We start from the raw sequence: 20,417 nt of genomic DNA, 5'->3' as shown, positions 1-20,417 counted from the left end.
TGCAGAGAAGTTGCATAGCTATTGTTCTTTTTAGCAAACAGTCTTTGAGTAACTACTAATACGTTTAATTCAAGTCCGGAGGAAACAAAGTTTGCATAGAAGCTGAAGCAGAGTTAAAAAAAAAAAAGCTTTAAAATGATTTGTTGAAAACCTCAAATAATAGCTAGTGATAGGGAGGAAAAACTGCAGAGGAAAAGTTCTGTAGACTTCGGTCAGAAACAGGCATCAACTTGGTGTGAATTCATTGTTCCTAATAGCTCGGTCTCTTTCCAGCTGACATTGGCACGTGGAGGTACAGCACATCAGCTAAACTTTGTTAACAGTCTTTGCACTGTAAACCTGGGGCAAATGCAGTGATAATTTGGCTTTGACTAGTCTCTGTGGGCTTGTTACATGCATTGTACAGGCGATGTACATTTATTCATAGAATCATAAAATCGTTTAGGTTGGAAAAGACCTCTAAGATCATCGAGTCCAACCGTTAACCTATCACTACCAAGTCCACCACTAAACCATATCCCTAAGCACCACATCCACACGTCTTTTAAATACCTCCAGGGATGGAGACTCAACCACTTCCCTGGGCAGCCTGTTCCAATGCTTGACAGTCCTTTCAGTGAAGAAGTTTTCCCTACTATCCAACCTAAACTTCCCCTGGCGCAGCTTGAGGCTGTTTCCTCTCATCCTATCACTTGTTACTTGGGAGAAGAGACCGACCCCCATCTGGCTACGACCTCCTTTCAGGTAGTTGTAGAGAGCAATAAGGTCTCCCCCGAACCTCCTTTTCTCCAGACTAAACAACCCCAGCTCCCTCAGCCGCTCCTCATCAGACTTGTGCTCCAGACCCTTCACCAGCTTCCTTGCCCTTCTCTGGACACGCTCCAGCACCTCAATGTCCTTCTTGTAGTGAGGGGCCCAAAACTGAACACAGTACTCAAGGTGCGGCCTCACCAGTGCCGAGTACAGGGGCACTATCACCTCCCTGGTCCTGCTGGCCACACTCTTTCTGATACAAGCCAGGATGCTGTTGGCCTTCTTGGCCACCTGAGCACACTGCTGGCTCATGTTCAGGCGGCTGTCAGCCAGCACCGCCAGGTCCTTTTTCCTCCAGGCAGCTCTCCAGCCACTCTTCCCCAAGCCTGTAGTGTTGCATGGGGTTGTTGTGACCCAAGTGCCGGACCCGGCACTTAGCCTTGTTGAATCTCATACAGTTGGCCTCAGCCCATCGATCCAGCCTGTCCAAGTCCCTCTGTAGGGCCTTCCTACCCTCCAGCAGATCGACACTTCCACCGAACTTGGTGTCATCTGCAAACTTACTGAGGGTGCACTCGATCCCCTCATCCAGATCATCAGTGAAGATGTTGAACAGGAGCGGCCCCAGTACTGAGCCCTGAGGAACACCACTCGTGACTGGCCACCAACTGGATTTAACTCCATTCACCACAACTCTTTGGGCCTGTCCTTCCAGCCAGTTTTTTACCCAGTGAAGAGTACACCCATCCAAGCCGTGAGCAGCCAGTTTCTCCAGGAGAATACTGTGGGAGACAGTGTCAAAGGCCTTTCTAAAGTCCAGGTAGACAACATCCACAGCCTTCCCCTCATCCACTAAGTGGGTCACCTTGTCATAGAAGGAGATCAGGTTAGTCAAGCAGGACCTGCCTTTCATAAACCCATGCTGGCTGGGCCTGATCCCCGGGTTGTCCTGTGTGTGCCACATGATGACACTCAGGATGGTCTGCTCTATAACCTTCCCTGGCACTGAGGTCAGGCTGACAGGCCTGTAGTTCCCCAGATCCTCCTTTGAGCCCTTCTTGTATTCTGAGTATAGTATACCGAGTTCTATCTAATTTTGGATAATATGTTAGATTTTGCTAGTATGTGCTGTACAGTTGAGTAACTGGTTATGCTGCAGCAGAAGTTAATGCAGAAATGCTCTCTTCCCTTAATGCTCATTCTTCTTAGTGCTCTCTTCCCCCTTTGGGAGGGGAAGAGAGGGGTCTCTTCATCAGAAGAAGTCATTTAGGTCTTGTGTTGGGGAGCCAAGATCCAAGGTCTACAAGAATAAATTTCAGGATCAATAATAGTGTTAGACTTGTGTGATTTCCAGCTCTCCAGAAGCCAGACGATGAGTAAGTCTCTGAATAAGAGATGTGGTCTTCTGCTATTTCCATTTCTTATGGGGAGTTACTTACAGTGCTCTGTTCTTCTCTGTGGTATTGCCTTGGTTTTTTACCCTGCTCATATTCTTTTCCAGTTCAGGCAGTGTCATGAAAGTTATGGTAATGTGGAGAAGGGAAGCAGAAGAAGGATTGAGTAAAGCTGTTAAATTATTATCTGAAGCCACAGGTAGAATTAATTTAGTGTGACTGAACATCTGGCCATGCTTCTGGTAGCTGACATCTAACATACTTAAGGTGGATGTAATGTGCACATCACTAATGGAGGAGTATCTCTTGTGAGTGAATATGACCTGCATCACTTTCCTAACCTAATGGCATCTTTTCTGCCAATGTTGAGGTGGCCTTTTTGCTTCTCTTCCATTCGTTCTTCTGTGTAAGTAGGATGGTGAGGGCCTTCTGCTTGTTAGTTTTATTGAGGAAAAGACATCTGGGATTACTGTTGTCTTCTGCAATTCCAGCTACACTACCTATTCCAGTTTCATTGGTTACTTACCAACTTTCTCATGCCTCAGTCTCCTACACAGGTCATGGTTAAATTGCTGCAGGGAATTTTCTGTTGCATTTCTTGTAACTCCAGGCACCATCTGACTAATCATGACTTTAGCTGTTTTCAGAACGTTATAGTTTTAGAAGAGGGCATGATCATAACCTTGTATTCCCTGCAGATAGCTCAGACACTGCGGAGAACTACTAGCGGGGGGGTGGTGGTGGGGTGTTGGTTTTTTTTTGTTTTTTTTTCAAGCGATATGCTTGCCTGTGCTACATAGACAGTGGTATGTGCTGTCTATATGGGATACAGGCTGTGCCTATGTAGTATCTGCTTTACTTCAAGGATTTGCTTAACCTGTCAAACATAATCTGTGTGTGTGCATGTATATATTTGTGTGTATAAAAGAAGTGTACTAGTAGTACATCAGAAGCAGATAACCTCCTGCAAACTGCTAGCTGGCAATCCTCAGTGTAGGGCTCTCAGCTAGGTCTTCAGGCTGACACAACAGTAGGGGTAGCTGTGACCTGAAGTCCTTCACGTTATTTGCAGTCTCCTTTAGAAAGAGTAGCTTTTTGTGTGGATAAGCAAAGCAACTTTAATTAATCTGTATGATGCAAATTGTAGACTTTCAAGGTAACTCTTTGCTTTGATCAGCATCTTTAAAAAAAAAAAAAATTCTAAATTGAGCCTGCACAATCCATGAGAAGAAGTTGCAATTCTAGGCCAGTAATTCTAGCTTCAAAATTTACACTAAAGGTTTTGCTAGGTTGTCCATTATGACCTGTTGGAGGCTGAAAGATTCTTGTAACAGTACATATTTCCTGTACTGAAATTATAATTCTGTAATGTTTCTTTTGTGATCAAATGAAAATCTCATCCGTAATTAAAATGTAGTCTTTGTGATTGTAGAGAGAAGCCAATAAGCTAACAGTTGACTCTTGTTTTGTACATAGAATTAAGGACCCCATACTAACCTACCTATAAAGATGTACTGCCTGCTGTTTTTAAAAACAGTACCTTGATTCTGGCTTGCAAATAAGATTGTACTTATACTTAACTGTCACTAACCTGTGCTGCCTTGAAAAAGGACTGGATAAATCTTAATGCAAACTATGTTAAAATACCAGCGATAGAAAATCATCAGGGGAAAACACAGGCTTGAGGCCTGTGATATTTACAAGCAAAAAGGAACCTCAAATGCCAATTCTATCTATTTGAATAACACACAAAATTGCTGAGTGTAAGGAGAGGTTTTAAAACAGATTTTTTGAAATCATGAACAAGAATGAATGTTCTCCCTTGATGAAAAAGTTCTCCTTTCATTGAAAAAGAAAGCCTGCTGAGGCAAAGAAGCATCGAGTAGGAAGCTTATACATGTTAATCAAGGTAGAAAACAGAATGGAGAGCAACGAGCTGCCCTACAAAATAAGGGAAAAACTGGTGAAAAATAAACCTGAGAGAGTGTACAGATGGGTCTGTACCATCTCAGCTACTTGAATTAAATATTAACTATACATTCTTACTGTCAGTGCTTTAAAGAACAGTGCTCGATATTCTTCTCTATGCGTAACAGGAATATTTTCTTTTAAGCTTAATAATCAGTTCCTTTCAGTGTCATCAGCTCTGGTTCTCAGCTTGGAACAGGAAAACATGCTTGCTTTTTATGAAAACTAAGAGCCAGTGTAAGGAAGTCAGGCCTGTGGTGTGAGAAGGTTTGGATTTTGGTGGGTTTGGTTTATTTTGTTTTTTAAATTTGTAGGAGACCTCTGGTACGGTCACTGTCAGATCACAGGTTGCCAATCGTGCTCCTTCAGTTTTCAGAGGCATGTTCTTGTTGAATTAAAACAAGCTTTAATACTTTTTTCCCCTGTTTTTGGCATAAAAACGATATTTGTCTTCAGTGAACTTTAAAAAGTTGTCCTTGTATATCTTATTGTTTATTTCTACTTTCTTCCCAAACTGAGCTTGATTTATATCAAAAAGAAGATTAAAGATCTGGTAGGTGGTCATTATTTTTCAAGCATAACAAGTCAATGAATGTATATTGTAGCATTTTTTGAGTATAAATATTTATTTTTTGTTAATAAAAAGTAACAACAGAATTTTTATGCATAACTTTTGACTATGTATTTTATTAATAAATGATATTTGATCCTTCTTTATGAAATGAAGAAAACTGGTTGTTTTTTTGCTTACATTAAGCCACTTTCCTCTGTGACTGGCAGATTGTTTTTGTAAATACAACCTACTTATGAACAGGACTTGTGTTATCTTGTAATGTAAATACACTGAAGTAACCTCTGTTTTATTAATTGTCATATAAGCAGCTTAGATGGAATCGGGGCATGAACAGAATAAGGCAAAAGTCAATATTCAGCTGTACTGTTTCAGTTGTTCTAAGCTGTGAATGCTTCCAAGTATCACCTGTGGTCTTTCATTTGAAAAAAGAAGAAATTATTTATCTTTACATCCTACATATATATTAAATATTTGCCAATAGGAAGCTCAGAAAAAGGTAGAGCAACATCTGCAATATATATCTTCCTGCATTGTAGTTCTTCTTTGTTCCCCTATGTGGATTTATTTCTGAACTCTGTTCCTTAATTATTCTGTGTAATAAATTGCAGAGTCCTCCTTCCTCTTATTACAGGTACCAGAATTCATTATGCCTCTGAAATTCTTACCAGCATGACAATACTCATGCTGTGAACAGTTAAAAATCATACCTTTCTAATACATTTTTTCTTCTTCAGCAGAACTTGCAACAATACTTTATGCATCAGGTTATTGAAGATCCAGCAGAAATATTAAACTTCTGCATGGCTTAGTCTACTTTTGGAAAAGGAGACCAGTAACTCTTCTGTAACACCGTGTTCTCTCGGTATTGCTGAGTAGCAATGGTAGGCTCAGGCTTCTCAGACCTCTGGCTCTTTTGGTTTTTGTTTTTAATTTTAAACTTCAGGAAGCTAAGGCTTATTGTATCTTAATAGTGTAAAGGGTAACTTGGTTGTGTATTGTTCGTGAGAACTAAACACTAAAGACAATGAGTTTTTAATTTTTTTAAAAATTCTGAATACGGAATATTGTCTGCCAGTTGACCTTTTGTGAAGATGGTTGTGTACAAAAGCATTTGTGCTGGCAGGCGCCGTAGAGGAAAAGGAAACGAGAGTGACAGAGACCTGACATTACTCTCAATGTATGGTGTCCAGCAGTGATAGCTGAAATATGTCTGAGGTATTGCACGTAAGTGTGGACTTATTCATTGTAGACATTTTTGTGGGTTTAAAAAAATGCTTGCATTTCCAGTGTTAACAATCAATTTCATTTAATCAGTTTGGTTTTCTTTTTTACTATTGGTTTCTTGTAGGTGATTAAAACGTAAACTGCTTGCTTAGCGGATATTTCTATCTTAAAAATGCAGACTTAAGAAGCTTGGGTTGTCTTTCTTGCAAGATGAGTAGCATCTGTTGTGATTCATACGGCTTTAAGGTGTTGGGGGAAGTGGTGTAGAAGCAAGCTCTTGACTCGTGGAATGATTTTTCTGAATATAGTTTAGTGCCTTGATAGAAATGATGCTTGAATTTGAGCCTCTATCTGTTAATTCTTGGGTGGAGGGAAGGAAGGGAGGTGTATTTTGGGTTTGGTGTTTTGGGGCTATTTTTTTGGGTGTGTTTTGGTTTTGTTTTCGGTTTGTTTTTTTTTTTTTTTTTTTGTTAGGGAGCAGCTAGTGTTTTCCTGACTTGTAACTTGCTATAGCCGACCTTGCGCAGCCCGCACTGCATGTTCTGCAGCAGGGCAGCCCGGACAGTGGAAATTCTAGAGTAGTGAAAAGTGATGGCTAAACAAGTTTCATGTCAGTGAAAATTTGGAAAAAAACCCGAGTGAAGGAAGATGTGTGTATGTTATCAGGGTTTTAACTTGCAGTCTGAAAGCCCTCACTGAATCCTTGCCCCCTTCTCCAGTGTCAAGTGTACCAAGAGTTGAGTCTTGGAGGAGGAGAGAAGAGATGATGGGCCTTTTCTGTTACCACTTAAGAGTGTACTAGGTACAATTTTCCAGCTTCACTCAGCATCCACCCTCTCCTTGTGACACAACGTTGCTGTTGCCATCCATACGGAACGAAAGCCTTTAGCTCTGGCGGGCTTATTCTCCATCCTGTTACAGGATCATGCTTGCTTGAAATTTATTCTAGGTTTTTAAAAAAATAGATATTTTTTTTTTTTTTATTTCCATGTTTTTCCAGTTGTAGCCGTCTTTTAGACGGTTGCTCTGTGTCATTAACTGTTTCAGTTATACTTGCCTGACACTTCCAAATGCCTTTTCTCCATCCCAGCTTTATTCTCAGGTTTCTGCTTGGATAACCATGTTGTTTAGCATCACGCACAACTACCTTGCCTTACCGTCTGCTTCCATGTCCATAATAGTTTTATCTTTAGCCCCATGCACCTCTCTTTTTCTTCTTTCACTTAAGCATATAGTAGCATATTTGTTTTTCTTCTTGGCTGCTATCCTACCTGCCTTAGCAACTGGTAGCGTTCTTCTCTGTTCTTCTGCTTTTCTTTACTTTCTCTGGAGAAAAATACAGGTGTTTACTGACTTGAGCTTGCCAACATACATGCATATTTTGCTGTTGTGAAATTTTATATGTCTCTGCTTGAATCCTGTGTGTGGCAGTCATCTTTGCTGCTTAACTTGCAAAGATTGTGCTAGAGGAACAGTGTGGGAGAAGCTGCAGTGGAGGTGCTTATGTCAGGAAGTGTTTCCTCCCTCCCCAAACAAATTACTACAAGCAAAAATAGTAACACTCCACTCCTCCCAGTACTGTGGTTGAGGTGGTTATCAGCATAAATTTATTTGCTAGGACCAACACTTGCAGGAGCCTACTGCTGATACTCTGGTGGAATGCAGTGATACTAGTCTGCTCTCTGTTGCGGCCTTGGACTTTGTTATGTTTGCAGACTTAACGAAGATGCAGTGTTGTTGTGTCTTGGCTTCTGCTCCTCCTTCATCATTGTTTCTGATGTTTCGTGCCTCTTGTAGTTCCCAGCAACTGTTTTGCTGAGTAGTGATGACAGTAATTTTGATCTTAAGAGAAGCAGGCTGTCCTTTCTCATGGGAAATGGAAATGCTGGTCTTCTATGAATTCTGATTTGTGAGCATTATGATGAGAAGCTCTCCTGCTTGGTGCCCTGGGAGAACCTGTTTGAGCTAGTGTTTATGTGCTTCTCTTGAGACGCATAATGAGGCTGACAGCTAGGAGAGTTTTTAGCTTGGGGACCATTGAAATTGCTGTTGAGATGGTTCCTAAAACTATTGGCTTGCTAGTGATTGAGCTGTTTTTCTACCCATTATGACATAAATATGAACCCACCATGATGGCGGCATGGGATTTTCATAGTTGTGCTCTTAATTCAACCTGTGCCGCAGAGTCTGTGAGAGTGTAGCAGTGGGATATAGCATAATTTCCTTTTCTCAAAGAACTCTAGTTAAAATTTTAGGAAGAAGGCGAATTACAGGTCAAGGCAATATATACCTGAATACATGTCACTTACGTTTTCCAAGAGTGAGGGGTGATTCATTTTTGTGAAGCTCATGACATGAAGTGGGCAAAGTCACCTTTTAGACCAAAGTGACTGCTTTTGGGAGGTTCTGCATGGAAAGCTTGTGGCTGACGGACTGGAGCCATCTTAAAGAAAGGAGTTGGAGAGATTAGTGTGGAACTCAGGTGTCTGCTGTGCAGGCCAGTATTTTCTGGAAAGTCCGTGCCCTGATTCCAGGCAAACTGGAAGCCCAGAGGATCCAGATGTACCCTCCTACATCCTGACTTTCTAGCCAGGTATTTGAGGCTGTTACAGAAAACTTACGGTGATTTTTGGTCAGCTGAAGTAAAATGTCTGAGTGTGTTCAAATCCCATACACAGGAACAGTTTGTTGTGGGTCTCTGTTGTAAGGATGTTATCTCACCTGCTGTAACTTAACATTCTGTTTAATTGGCATTATGGTACATGCCTTTAGCTAGTCAGCTGAGAAGGGACCAAGATTTTGTTTTTCAAGTTAATACATCTTGCATACTTTCTTACTACGGACGGTATGTTCTGCAAATGCTTAAGCTGAAGATTCTTGCAGCAACCTTACAGTATATTCTGTATATCCTGCTGCTTAACCCTAGGTTAAGGTAGAGAGCTGAGCTGTGTAAAATACTGCCATCTACAGTACAGCTATGTAAAATAGCTGTCCAGGGTAACTTGACAGCAATCAAGATAAGTCCTTATGGGAGTTAAATGCTTGAAATATGTCTTAACTTGACATGAAGATGATTCTGACTTTTAGCCGCCTCGTAAGGGGGCTGCTTTCAAAATGAATAGCTAATTCAAGCTTGTCTGAATACCTGAACAGATGCTTGTTAAGGAGATACATTGTGTATATTTGAAAAGAAATTTTTAAAATGCAAAAAAAAAAAAAAAAAAAAAAAAAAAAGCAACTCTGAAAACTCTGAACTCCAGTAGTGAATGAATGAAGTTATACTAAGATATAAACGTAGATCACTGGAAACAAAATTCTGATGTTAAAACTGAATAGTAACTATAAAATGGTGATACTCAGTTCAGATTCACTAGAGAATCAGAAATCACTTTGTCTACTTTTCCTTCTGTTGGAAAAGTTACGTTTCTACCTCGTGGCAAAAAACCCATGAATTTATTTGTTCTGACACTAAGCACTAATAATGATGATTAATGTGAAGGAACAGATGCAACAAGAAACTAGAAAGAGATGCAGATTTTTCTTCTGTTGTCATGATGTGACAACCTTCTATACAGAATATCATGGAAAAATTGTGATGTTATTAAAAGAGCAGAGTTTCATACCTGGCTTAAAATCTTTTAGTATAATATGAATTTCAAGCTCAAATGGGAAAGTGTGGAAACGAAGAATTATAGTAATTTACTTTTAAGCAAAGCTACAGAGTGCTTTTGGTCTGCACCTGTGACAGTATTTGTCATGCAAAATAGCTCTTGTTCAGAGTCTGGATACGCTGAAAGGCTCTTGTAAGTGGCTGGAGATTGGTCTACTATAATCTTTTGTTCCTTTCATTATTTAGGGGTGTGACTATAATCTTCTATTCCCTTCATTATTCAGGGGTGTGGTAATAGAATAACGTAGTGATTGCCCCAGCTGCAACAAAGCCAAGGGGTTGAAAAGAAACCTGATCATCAGCTAGAGATCCACATGCAACTGAATTTCACGGCAGGTCAGCTTGATATTTTTCTTTTGTAAGAAGAAATATGATACCCATTGTAAAGTTGCTAAAATGTTTTTGTCTCAACAAGGAAGAAAAATTTAATATTCAACAAAATGTTTTAAAAGTTCAGAACCACTTTTGATCAGTTTAGAGCATTTTGTGTGTCTAAACTGGAATGCTGCCACTCTTGGAGATATTCTTGAAAATGGGCAATTGCTTGTAGTTTTATGGTATTTCTTATTATTTTAAAGCCAGTTGGATTTAGAGAGGTGATCTCCAAGGACACTTTACCACTCTGAAATGTGCTTTTATATTTTTTAATGAAGCTTTCAATATGTAGGCTTTTAATTGGCTGTGAGGCCTGTCTGAAGCCTTACCTTGCAATCAAATATTGTAGCCCAGGATTTTCCGTGCTTTTCACATCTAGGAAAGAAGGCGTTAGAGAGAAAAATGCGAATTCCAGGTCTATCTGTCTGTCTAGTCGTTCTGCTAATTTAAAAATGGCAACCATAGAAAAAGGAGGTTTGGCAACATAAGTTTTAAATAGCTTTCCTTGTCAATACTCGATCCAAAAGGCAGAATGAATAAGGGTACCTTACTGTGGGAGAGTGAAGTTAAGCTCTGTGAATGTGAACTGTGCTGTGCAAGCTGAGAATGAGTTCTGGCCCATATTGATACAATTAATATCTGTTGTTATAGATGAGCATGAAAAGGCAAAATCAAACTTCATAGCCCCCCTAGCTCATCTTTATCCTTTGTTTCTATGCCTGGTTTTTTTCTGTTAAACCTTCAGTTTTGCTAGGATCAAAGAATTCCCTTCATCAACCTTGAATGTTTCAGGGTCTTCATGGAGAATTGAAGAATTCTTCAGTTCTTGTTAAAATGTGATTTATTTATGAATTATGATTTTTAGTAAAGCAACTAACAGATCCTTAAAGGTGTCTAAGGAGACAATTGTGCCTTGCTTTTTTTTTTTTTTTTTTAATGGAACACAGTATGCCATTCTCCAGTCCCAAGTGGATAGACTGCTTAGCATTTTAATTGGTTTTCAAGCTGCATTCAGCTTTAATGTTCAAGGCCAAAGACAGGGTTATGAAGGTTAATTACACTTATCAACGTTTGGAAACAGTCTATTCTCATTGTGTGTGAAGGGTTGGCACAGTGCTTTTCTCCTGAGGGGGAAAGTGGCTTATTACTTCATGATGTAACTGGAATGCTTGTGTGCTTATCTTGGTTAGGTGGTTTCGATGGATAACCTTCTCGGTTACTTTACAGTTTGGTGCTTATAAATGGCATTGAAATAGCCAAGTGGGTGGATTTTATGAAGTTAATAGCACTCCTGGACTTACCAGGTCTTAATTTCATATTCCATGTGTGTTGCAGACAATCTGGATATGAAAAAGCTTAAGTTATGAATGTCACACAGACTTTCTAAAAGCTGTCATGGGAGCATAAAACATGCCATTGCATTAAGAAACTATTGTCTTATTGTATTTTTTCTCGAGGTGTGATCATTAGGAAGAGAGGGCAGCTCATCCTTCTCTGAATTCTGTTGAGGGCTGCAAAACGAAGCAACAAAATCCTTTCTTGTGGGAAAGGTTATGCATGCCTAGGTGTTTTTGAGAATAGGGGACTCTTCACACTTGTTGCTTTCATTGAAACCAGTATTACATGTGATTTTGCTTGAGAATTTGGGGGAAAAAAACCAAAAAACAACAAACCTTTATTCTCCTACATGTTCATTATGAGACTTCTTGGAGAAATCAGAGTTTGTAAAAGTTAAAGCCTCTAGTTGTAAGTACAGTGTACCTGCTGAAGTTCAGTGGTTCATATCTGTGACCACTGGTTTTGGATATTCAGTCTAGGCACTCAGTTAATAATGGATTGAAAACGCAGGACATGAGATTTCTCCAGTCACGCCTTTTAGCATAGCACATGGTTGGAAACGTGTAGCGCCGGTTATTCTTACAGCTACTCCTGCAGGAAATCTAAACGGGTACGTTCAGGTTTCCTCCTTCTGATATGGCAGTGCGGTGTGTGAAAATGAGCGTCAGAGACGGGATGTGCCCCAGGAGAGACAGGATGTGCCCCAGGACGTGGGTGCTCGGCTACGAGTACGTTGGGACATGGATTTCTGTTCAGTTATAGCTCTGAGACCCGAGCTATTGCTGCCTAGCTCCATCTACATCATGAAGCATGGAAATTAGTGTTTCATTCTTTTCCTAAACGCTGGACTTTGAAATACATGGGTAAGCTGCCTTCAAGGGAATAAAATGTATAACATGATACTTAGAGGTGTAGTTAACTGCTGTGGCAGAGATACAGGGTATTGAATTGCTTTATGCTCATATTATCTTGGTAGTTAAGCTCGTGTTATCTTGGTATTGTGTGATTTTAAATGTGAAAGTAAACTATGAAATGCTATTAAACTGATAACTCTTGTCAGTTTTGGTGACAATATTGGAATAAGGTAATGCTGTGAAGGGAAGGATGTAGTTTTTCTCTTTTAAAAGATAAATGCATTTTCTCTTGGAAGTATTCTTTCCCTTATTTATTGCAAAAACACCAACTGAATTTGCTGGAGCTCACAAGTGTTGCATCCTTCCTTCCAGACGTTTGTTTCTGCCTTCTGTCTGTCCCTGGGTTCCCAAACTGTGTGATCTCTCTCGCACCCTGCACCGTGCCGTTCCAACTTCCCTTAACTAGCTGAGTATTGAGGGGATGGATAGAGGATGCTGGGGAAGCAGGATTCAAAACTTTGTGTCACATAGTCCTATGGGATGGCACAGCTGAGAGGATAGCATTCACCTTAAATCACATGCTCAAGCTATCTGATGGCCCCGTTAACCTATTTTATGGGTAACAGAATTCCCAATACTTGAGTAGACTTGGGTGGAAGGGCAGGAGGAGGTGCCTTGTCCATTCAGTATTTGTTTGGCCCAGAATGGAATAATTCTTTGTCCAGGATGATAGTTTTTTTTCTCTCTTTGTTTTCTTCTCTGAAACATTTTAAAGAATTTCCAAGGAATTGTCAAGACTTTGTTTTCCTGGCTGTGCTGTGTGAAGTGACCTTACAACCGCTCCCTGGTTGTCAAGGAACAGAACCCTATTATCCCAACTGTGACACATACGTTCTTTTCTGCTTGAATGAATTTAGTATCTTCTATATTGGTCCCTTAAGCAGAACGTTAAATGTACCCTGATAATGTATGGTTCTTGCTACGGAGAATCTTGGTGTTTCCTCCCAGTACTGGGAGCAAAAAGCATTCTACTCTTCAGAAATGGGGTAGCTTTGGGAACAAATATGTTTAACTCCTGTGCTTGAGGGCTGACTTTGAGCTGTGAAAGGCTTGGCTTCTATTCTCTGGCAAAAATTATTTTTATGTAAGTTGCTTGTTTATTGTTGCCAATAGTGTGAGCAGTTGCCTTCCCTAGATTAGGCGGCGATATTGAGCTGATTTCTGAGGGCCATGAACTGCAGGTAAGTTGTCACTTGATTACGCTTGTATCTCTTCCATAACTGCTTGTTCTGGCAGGCTAGGTGCTTCTCATCGCCCAAAGAAATGTCATGGGTGAGCATGTAATTTGTTGAATAGGAATGGGTGGGGAAACGAGGTCTAGTGCTAGGTCACTTGCCAAGTCTGCAATGCGACAGTATTTTACAGTTCCTGTAGATCAGGTTATATCATTTAAATGCTATTGATTCATCCTGTTAAACTAAAAGGTATGATGTGAGATTCTTGCAGCAGTTCCAAATCAGAGTTGATCGGCAGTTACTCAGGAGCTTCAGACAGACAAGCTTGGATGCTTGGTGCTAAAAGCACTAGTCCTTATTAAGCCTGTACAAAGGCTATTTGAAATATTTGTTTGTGACTTAAAACCGCCCTACAAAACAACAAAAAAACACCGACCAAAAAAAAAATCACTTCCCCCCTAATACCCCAAAAAAACTTCCCAAACAAAAAACAAACAAAAAACCCCAACCAGGAAACCAACCCTCCCTCCCAAACCTCAGAAAGATACTGAGTTGCAAACATGTAGAATAGCACTAACACCTAAAAAACCAGAAGTTAGATTCATCAGCTTATTTTAATTAGGCAAGCAGTAAAGTGAAAAAAACTAAACTTGGCATATACAATGGAAATCTAAATTAGACTTTCTAAATCTTTTTAATAAACCATGATGTGTAAGCCAGATACTATCGCTGCCTGTTTGAACCTGCTGCTACTTTAAGTTTGAATTTCTAGGGTTTTTCCTATTGCAGTAGGCTTCTCTGACCTTTTGTTCTTAAATTCTCGTAGAGATATCCTGTATCTTGAAATTGTGGAAACTACCTTCTAGCACTAGACAAAAGAAATCCAAATGAAGGCCATCTCTTATGTCATCAACTCTATTTTAACATCAAGAAGAGACACTGCTGCTAAGATAAGAAAACTAAATTGTATGTGAGAATAAACATTAGGTTCTTCTTTGAAATATCCACCACATTTAATTCTGCAGAAAGTCCATTTCGTAAAAACCTCTCAAACATACTATAACTCTATTGCAGCAAAGCACAGCTCGCCTTAGACTTGTTTGTCTGTGTTAAGTCTGCTTTCACACTTTTAATGTTAGAACTTGCATTGATTTTTCTATTTTATGTATCTCAGGTTAGAGCAGAAACTAGGATTGTAGTTGCTCTCTTAGCTGAGCCCCTGTGAAGTGTCTTCATGGTTCTTATTAGCAGGACCCAGAGAGGTAGTCTCAGTTCTTTGGTGAAGCTAAGCCACTGGGGTATAGAAAAGTGATTCTGTACTGGTAGGTCTTTGGGAGCTCTGGATGAGGAAAGATGGTCTATTTTATTCAATTCACATTAATGCTATTCCTCCAGAGTGCTTCCTAATGAAAAAATTATTACCACTGTTAGACCTTTGGAAGCCTGCAGTCTGGTGGTATTTCTAAGTGAATGCAGTTAAATGGCATCACGCTCAGAATGTGAACCATTGTATTCTTCTTGGGCAGGTCTTAGTGAGTCACCTAAGTCATATTTTGAGATTTTCTTTTTTTTTCAGTGCACAGAACCAACTGCCCATCCCTCCCCTTTATGAAACTTAAGGTGTCCTTTCAACAGGTATGAAAATTTAAAAGAGCTCTTAGGGTGTATTTCACCTCTTTAAAATGAGTTAGCCATCCTTTTGAGTTCTGAGAAGCAGAAAAATGCACAGTGCAAAGGAAAGATTAAAAACCTAGTAGAATTGCCTCTTGGAAAATTGGTCCTTTGCACTGACTCAATTTTGGAGGTATATTAGTCATTTTACGAATTTGGTGTTCTTCTTTTTGCTGTAGATGCGATTATTCTCTTCCCCTTCAACACTCTGTTTGTTCAGCAGTAGTTGTTTATATTGCTTTGAACTTGAGAACCCTCATCACATTTGGATCAAATTGAACTTGGTAGCACACAGATACAGAACAAAAGGATAGTCTGTACTCAAAGGAGCTTACAGTCAAACACTGGCAGTTACTGGTTGAGTTAAGAGATACGGTAAGAAAAGTAAAGATTGGTGTCTGCTTTGGTTAGTTATTGTAATTTCTGGGAAGGCTGTGGTGGAACCTCATGTGATACCAAAAATCTGATACTGTAGGTCACTTGTAATCACCTCCTTACACATCTCTGCTCTTCTGAAGGCATGTGGGTTTGGGGGGTTGGTTTTTTGAGTATGGTCTGTCCTGCATATTCTGAGCTTTGACCTTTACAGCTGAGTGATTCAGAGGGTACCTATAGCCGTGAATGTGGTATTAATTTGAATTTGCTTTAGTTGGTTTGGATCTGTGTCCATTGTAAAAGAATGTACTGAGAAAGATTTGATCACTTCTGAGGAGGATGGTCATCATGTTCCCTGCAGGTGTCTGTAACTCCTGCAAAGGTGAGGGAGAGATGGCAGGTGAGAAAATGAGGTGGCTCTCCTTAAGCAGAGGATTGTGTAGTCTTTTGGACACAGTCTTGGAAAAATGTTCTTGTCCATCCCCTGGCAATAGAGACTTTTGAAACATAAATGGTATTCTAGCATAAGTAATACATACTCTAATGCCTGAGATAGTTGCTTAGTGCTCATGTTAAAACTGCAAATTGTTTGTGAACTCTTAGTAAGCAAAATGTTTTACAATGACTGTCTGACCAGGACAAGCTGGAATCTTGCTTGTGTTTCCTGAAGTCAGCTCAGAGAGAAGCAATGTAGGAAATCAGCTGCAATAGCTTCTGATGTGGCTATGAACCGTCTGCATGACGGTGCCTACCTGTCTAAGCAAAGTCACTGCAGCTTCTGAGATACAGAAACTTTACAGTAATTTAAGCTAACTTTTTACTTTATTTGCAGTAGGTAAAGAGCACTCATCTGGTCACGTATCGTTCATTTGGAAGTTGCTAATTCGTTGATCTGCAATAGTATGATTACTTGCAATCGTTTATATATAATCTCAGAATAGCTCTCTGAAACTTTTATTCCTTATGAGGTTGATTGTATTCCTGATGAGCACGTGAGACTTAAAATATTTCTGGGTCTATGATCGCATTATAACCAAGATGTTCAGAGGGTTTCATCACTGAAGGTAATATCCTGCATCATTTGAAGTATTAAAGCAGACTTTCAGCATCCCCCTATTGAGGCTTTTTCAGCACAATGAATTAGTTCTTATATGCTTAAAGTGTTTTTCATAGGCTTGAAATAGTAAGTGTCCTTTTTTTTTGTTTCTTCCCCTTTTTAATGCTTTGACTCTGTATTTGGCAGTCATGTCTGTCAAGGGAAAAAGAGAAAAATGTTCCTTTTCGGAAAAGCAAGGTTGGATTTTGTTTTGGAAAGTTCCACGCAGAGGAAATCCAGATCTATCTCGTGTCTCAGGACAGCAGCTGATTCCAGTTTGGCGTCAGAAACGGAAGGACTTGTTCTGCCACCTATCCATCTTGTCTGTGGAAACATCTCTGCTGACTTATCTTACTTTTTCATTTCAGAAAAACTTCTAACAACAACACTGCTTTTCCTTTTGCCTTGGCTTGACTCCTTCATTTCCTGCAGGAGTTTCCAGTCGGTGTTGGGCGAGTCTGTAGCTGTAGACATAGTCCATGCTTGCGCAGGCCGTTATGGTTGGAACGGAGGTGGGTTAAGAGGTAGCCCTCAGCTGTTCATTACCACTGCTGTGCCAGACCTGCAAGCAGAAAGGCAGGTGCAAAGTCCCATGGCCTGGCTCAGTTTAAATGATCTGTGTTTTCAGAGTGTCTGTTTAAAATAATTTGCAATAGTGGGTGTCCCTCTGACAGGAGCAGGTTAGGGAGCACCTGCACAGAGGGGGCTGTGGGCAGGTCAGAAAGGCAGCAGCTGCAGTGGGGAAGGTGGAGGCAAGGACCAGGTGTAGAGGATGAGTAATCTCTTAACCCCTTTCAGCTGTGTCTAGAGGAGCGTGTCACACTGCAACTTCATCCGGCTGCCAATGTGAGAGATGAGGAACCACAGGGAGTACCAGCTGGCCTTTCATCATAGTGCAGAACAACTTTTTTTTACTGAGCTATTAATAGGAGCAACTTGGCTTCTAATGCAAACTGCTAGATGAACATGAGTTCACTAGATAGATGGGGGAGCGTGTGAGGCTATCGGTAGTGCCTTTACAGTTGTGAAAGAAAGCTTCTAACACTGTTAGAAGAAAGGCAGGATTCCCTGACTTAAAATGATTACATTTGTCATGTTGCTTTCTTAAACCTTTTGGCAGGAAAAACACAAATAGCAAATGTGCCTTGGTGTCTGGGGTGGAGTTCTGAAATGAAAATGGTTTGCAATGGGTCTAACCATTTAGTCTGCATCTTTTTTTTTTTTTTTTTTTTTTCTTCAAAGGCTGTTGTTGACCAATTTAACCTTGTTTAAACAATGCTAGTATTGATACAAGTATATCTGCTGTAAGGTTAGTTTGGCATCCACTTGGTTATTTTGCTGGTTGGTACTGCAGCATCTTGAAGTGTAAAAATAAAATGCTAGATTTGGCTATGTAAGGTTCAATTGAATCTTCTTTTCCTACATCGTCACACAAAAGCAGAACAAATCTTTCGAGTATGTTATGAAACTTCGTAGGTGCTCTCTGGTTCAAGCTTAATAAATGCAAAGAATTTAATGATTTAATGCCTCTCTTGTTCTTATCCTCAAAAGTTAGACTGAGCCCTAGATAAAACTTGCCTGTAGACGCAAAGTGGGTAATGGTCTGGGTAACCAAGACACCCTTATGTGAAGCAATAACCATTTTTAGTACTGAGACCTGCAGCTCCTTTGGATTGTGGGAGCAATCTTGCAAAATATACGTCATGAAGACTAGGACAGGTTGGGGAGCTTTGAAGTGCATTTTAATGGCCAAAGGGCTCCAGAACACTTGGAACTTGAGCTTTGAGAGGATACTGGGTTTTAGTACCTGGAGGTAACTCTTACCACCTCTTCTGTACTCCTTCATTTTTATCAGGACAAGTTTACCTGTGGGACACCTGTTTAAGGTAGTAATTTATTAAAGTGGCAGCGGCTGTTCAGAAGTTTTCTATCCTTTTCTTGGCATTCACTGCCATCTATCACTCTCAAAAGATAGCTGAGGTATCTGAACTATGTTTCTGCTTTCCAAGTTTTTTCTAAATGAGAGATGTTTTCAAGTCTTGTTTTTAAGCATTTCAGTTTTTCTGGGTGTTTGTTTCCCCCCTCTGCCCTTTGAAAACAGCAATACAGAAACAGAGGAAGCAGCTTGCTTTGCACGTGGACTGTTTATTCAGGAAATGAGAAGGCAGGTGATGAAACTCGGGGTGGAAGGAAGCGTTTCATAAGGGTGTATTTGGGGGCTGATAGCATTAAGTGGTCACAGTGTGCTTGGGGGACATAGGTGAGGCAGTTGTTGAGTCTGATGTGGTTATACCTTAGCAGACCTTTGAGCATTCAAACATTGCAGTTCAGAGTTAACATAACCATGCAGTTAGTCATCTGTGACTTCCCCCATACTATTACTGGTTTTGTCAAGCTCTCCTATTTGGCCTGACTTCACAGCAGAAGGAATCGAACCTAGCGATTTACTCAGCTCTCAAATTTTTCTTCTAGAATTGCAGAATAAAACTTCTTCCTAGTTCTTCCAGGTTCTTGTTAGCGCGTGTAAGATACTTAGTTTGAAAGTTGAGAAAAATTTGTGATTTCTTTGTTTACCAGATCTTCTGCTGCATCCTTTGACCCTGTTGGCCCCACTCCATTTTTATCAGTAACTCACCTTCAGTTCCTTGGGTCCTTGGCATGCAGTGACATTGTGTCATGTGCAAGAAGCTGGCCTGATCTGTAGCTTGCTAATGAAGTGTACTTGGTGTGTGGACTCGGGAACGGAGAGAGACAATCTGTGGCCTCGTACTACAACCAGGGGCCTGTACTTCCTCTGGTGCACTGGATTCAAAGAGCCTTGAAAGCAAAACGTGTACCTTTATTACCTTCTGTGCTAGTGCTGCTCCCCCACTGCATGGAGCAAAATGAAGTGCCTTCACCCTGTCCTGTGACTGCTGAATGACACTTAGGTTATTTGAGAGACTTGGTTTGATCACTAGTTAGATTTAGGATGTAGATTTCCTTTAATCTCTTAAAACTGATCCTGTCCCCATTAGCTCTTAATTTTTATGAAACTACTTGTTCCTTTTTTTTTTTTTTTTTTTTAGCACTTAGATACCTTTCTCAAGACTATTACCTTAAACTTCCTTATGGACCTTACTGAACTGAATGCACTGATAACCACACCTGAGAACTGCTTACCTAAGGGCCACCTGGTGATCCTGATGGGCAGCAAGTTGAACATGAGCCAGCAATGCGCCCTTGCCACAGAAAAGGTGAATGGTATCCTTGGATGCATTAGACAAAGCATTGCCAGCAGGTCAAGGGTAGTGATCCTTCCACTCCACTCAGCACTGGTGAGGCCACACCTTGAGTGCTGGGTCCAGTTCTGGGCTCCCCAGTACAAGAGAGACATGGACATACTGGAGAGTCCAGTGAAGGGCCATGAAGATGATCAAGGGGCTGGATCATCTCTTATATGAGGAAAGACTCGGAGAGCTGGGGCTGTTCAGCCTGGAGAAGAGAAGGCTCAGGGGGTGTCTCATCAATGTGTATAAATACCTGAATGGAGGCTGTGAAGGCGACAGAGCTGGGCTCTTTCCAGTGGTGCCCAGCGATGGGACAAGAGGCAGTGGGGACAAACTGAAACACAGGAGGTTCCCTATCAACATCAGGAAACATGTTTTTACTGTGAGGGTGACCGAACCCTGCACAGGTTGCCCAGACAGGTTGTGGAGTCTCCATCCTAGGAGATATTCAAAAGCCATCTAGATGCCCTCCTGCAAAAGGGGGGTTGGACAAGATGACTTCCAGAGGTCCCTTCCTACCTCAACCATTCTGTGATTCCCTGTGGAACAGCATTTCTCTGGTACGGTAGTGACTCTGCTTTCCAGCAAGGACTTAGGTGGATTTTTACCCTTCTTGACGCC

General features: G+C 40.6%; 1 protein-coding gene across 7 annotated transcripts in view; it reads left to right on the top strand.

Annotated features, from left to right (window-relative positions):
- The window catches only part of OSBPL8 (oxysterol binding protein like 8), a 97,492-nt gene that overhangs the window by 7,989 nt on the left and 69,086 nt on the right, over window positions 1–20,417 (top strand). The window contains exon 2 of one of the 7 annotated variants that reach the window (XM_087768159.1): window positions 19,596–19,763. The exons of the other annotated variants lie outside the window; for them this stretch is intronic. The gene's annotated coding sequence lies outside the window, so the exon portion shown is untranslated. The remainder of the gene's footprint in view (window positions 1–19,595; window positions 19,764–20,417) is intronic. 7 annotated transcript variants of the gene reach the window in all.

Source organism: Nipponia nippon, unplaced genomic scaffold, assembly GCF_047370975.1.
Source record: "Nipponia nippon isolate SJK-2023a ecotype South Korea unplaced genomic scaffold, ASM4737097v1 scaffold_3, whole genome shotgun sequence".
NCBI classification, from domain to species: Eukaryota; Metazoa; Chordata; class Aves; order Pelecaniformes; family Threskiornithidae; genus Nipponia; species Nipponia nippon.
This window is presented reverse-complemented; position numbering and strand designations above follow the sequence as displayed.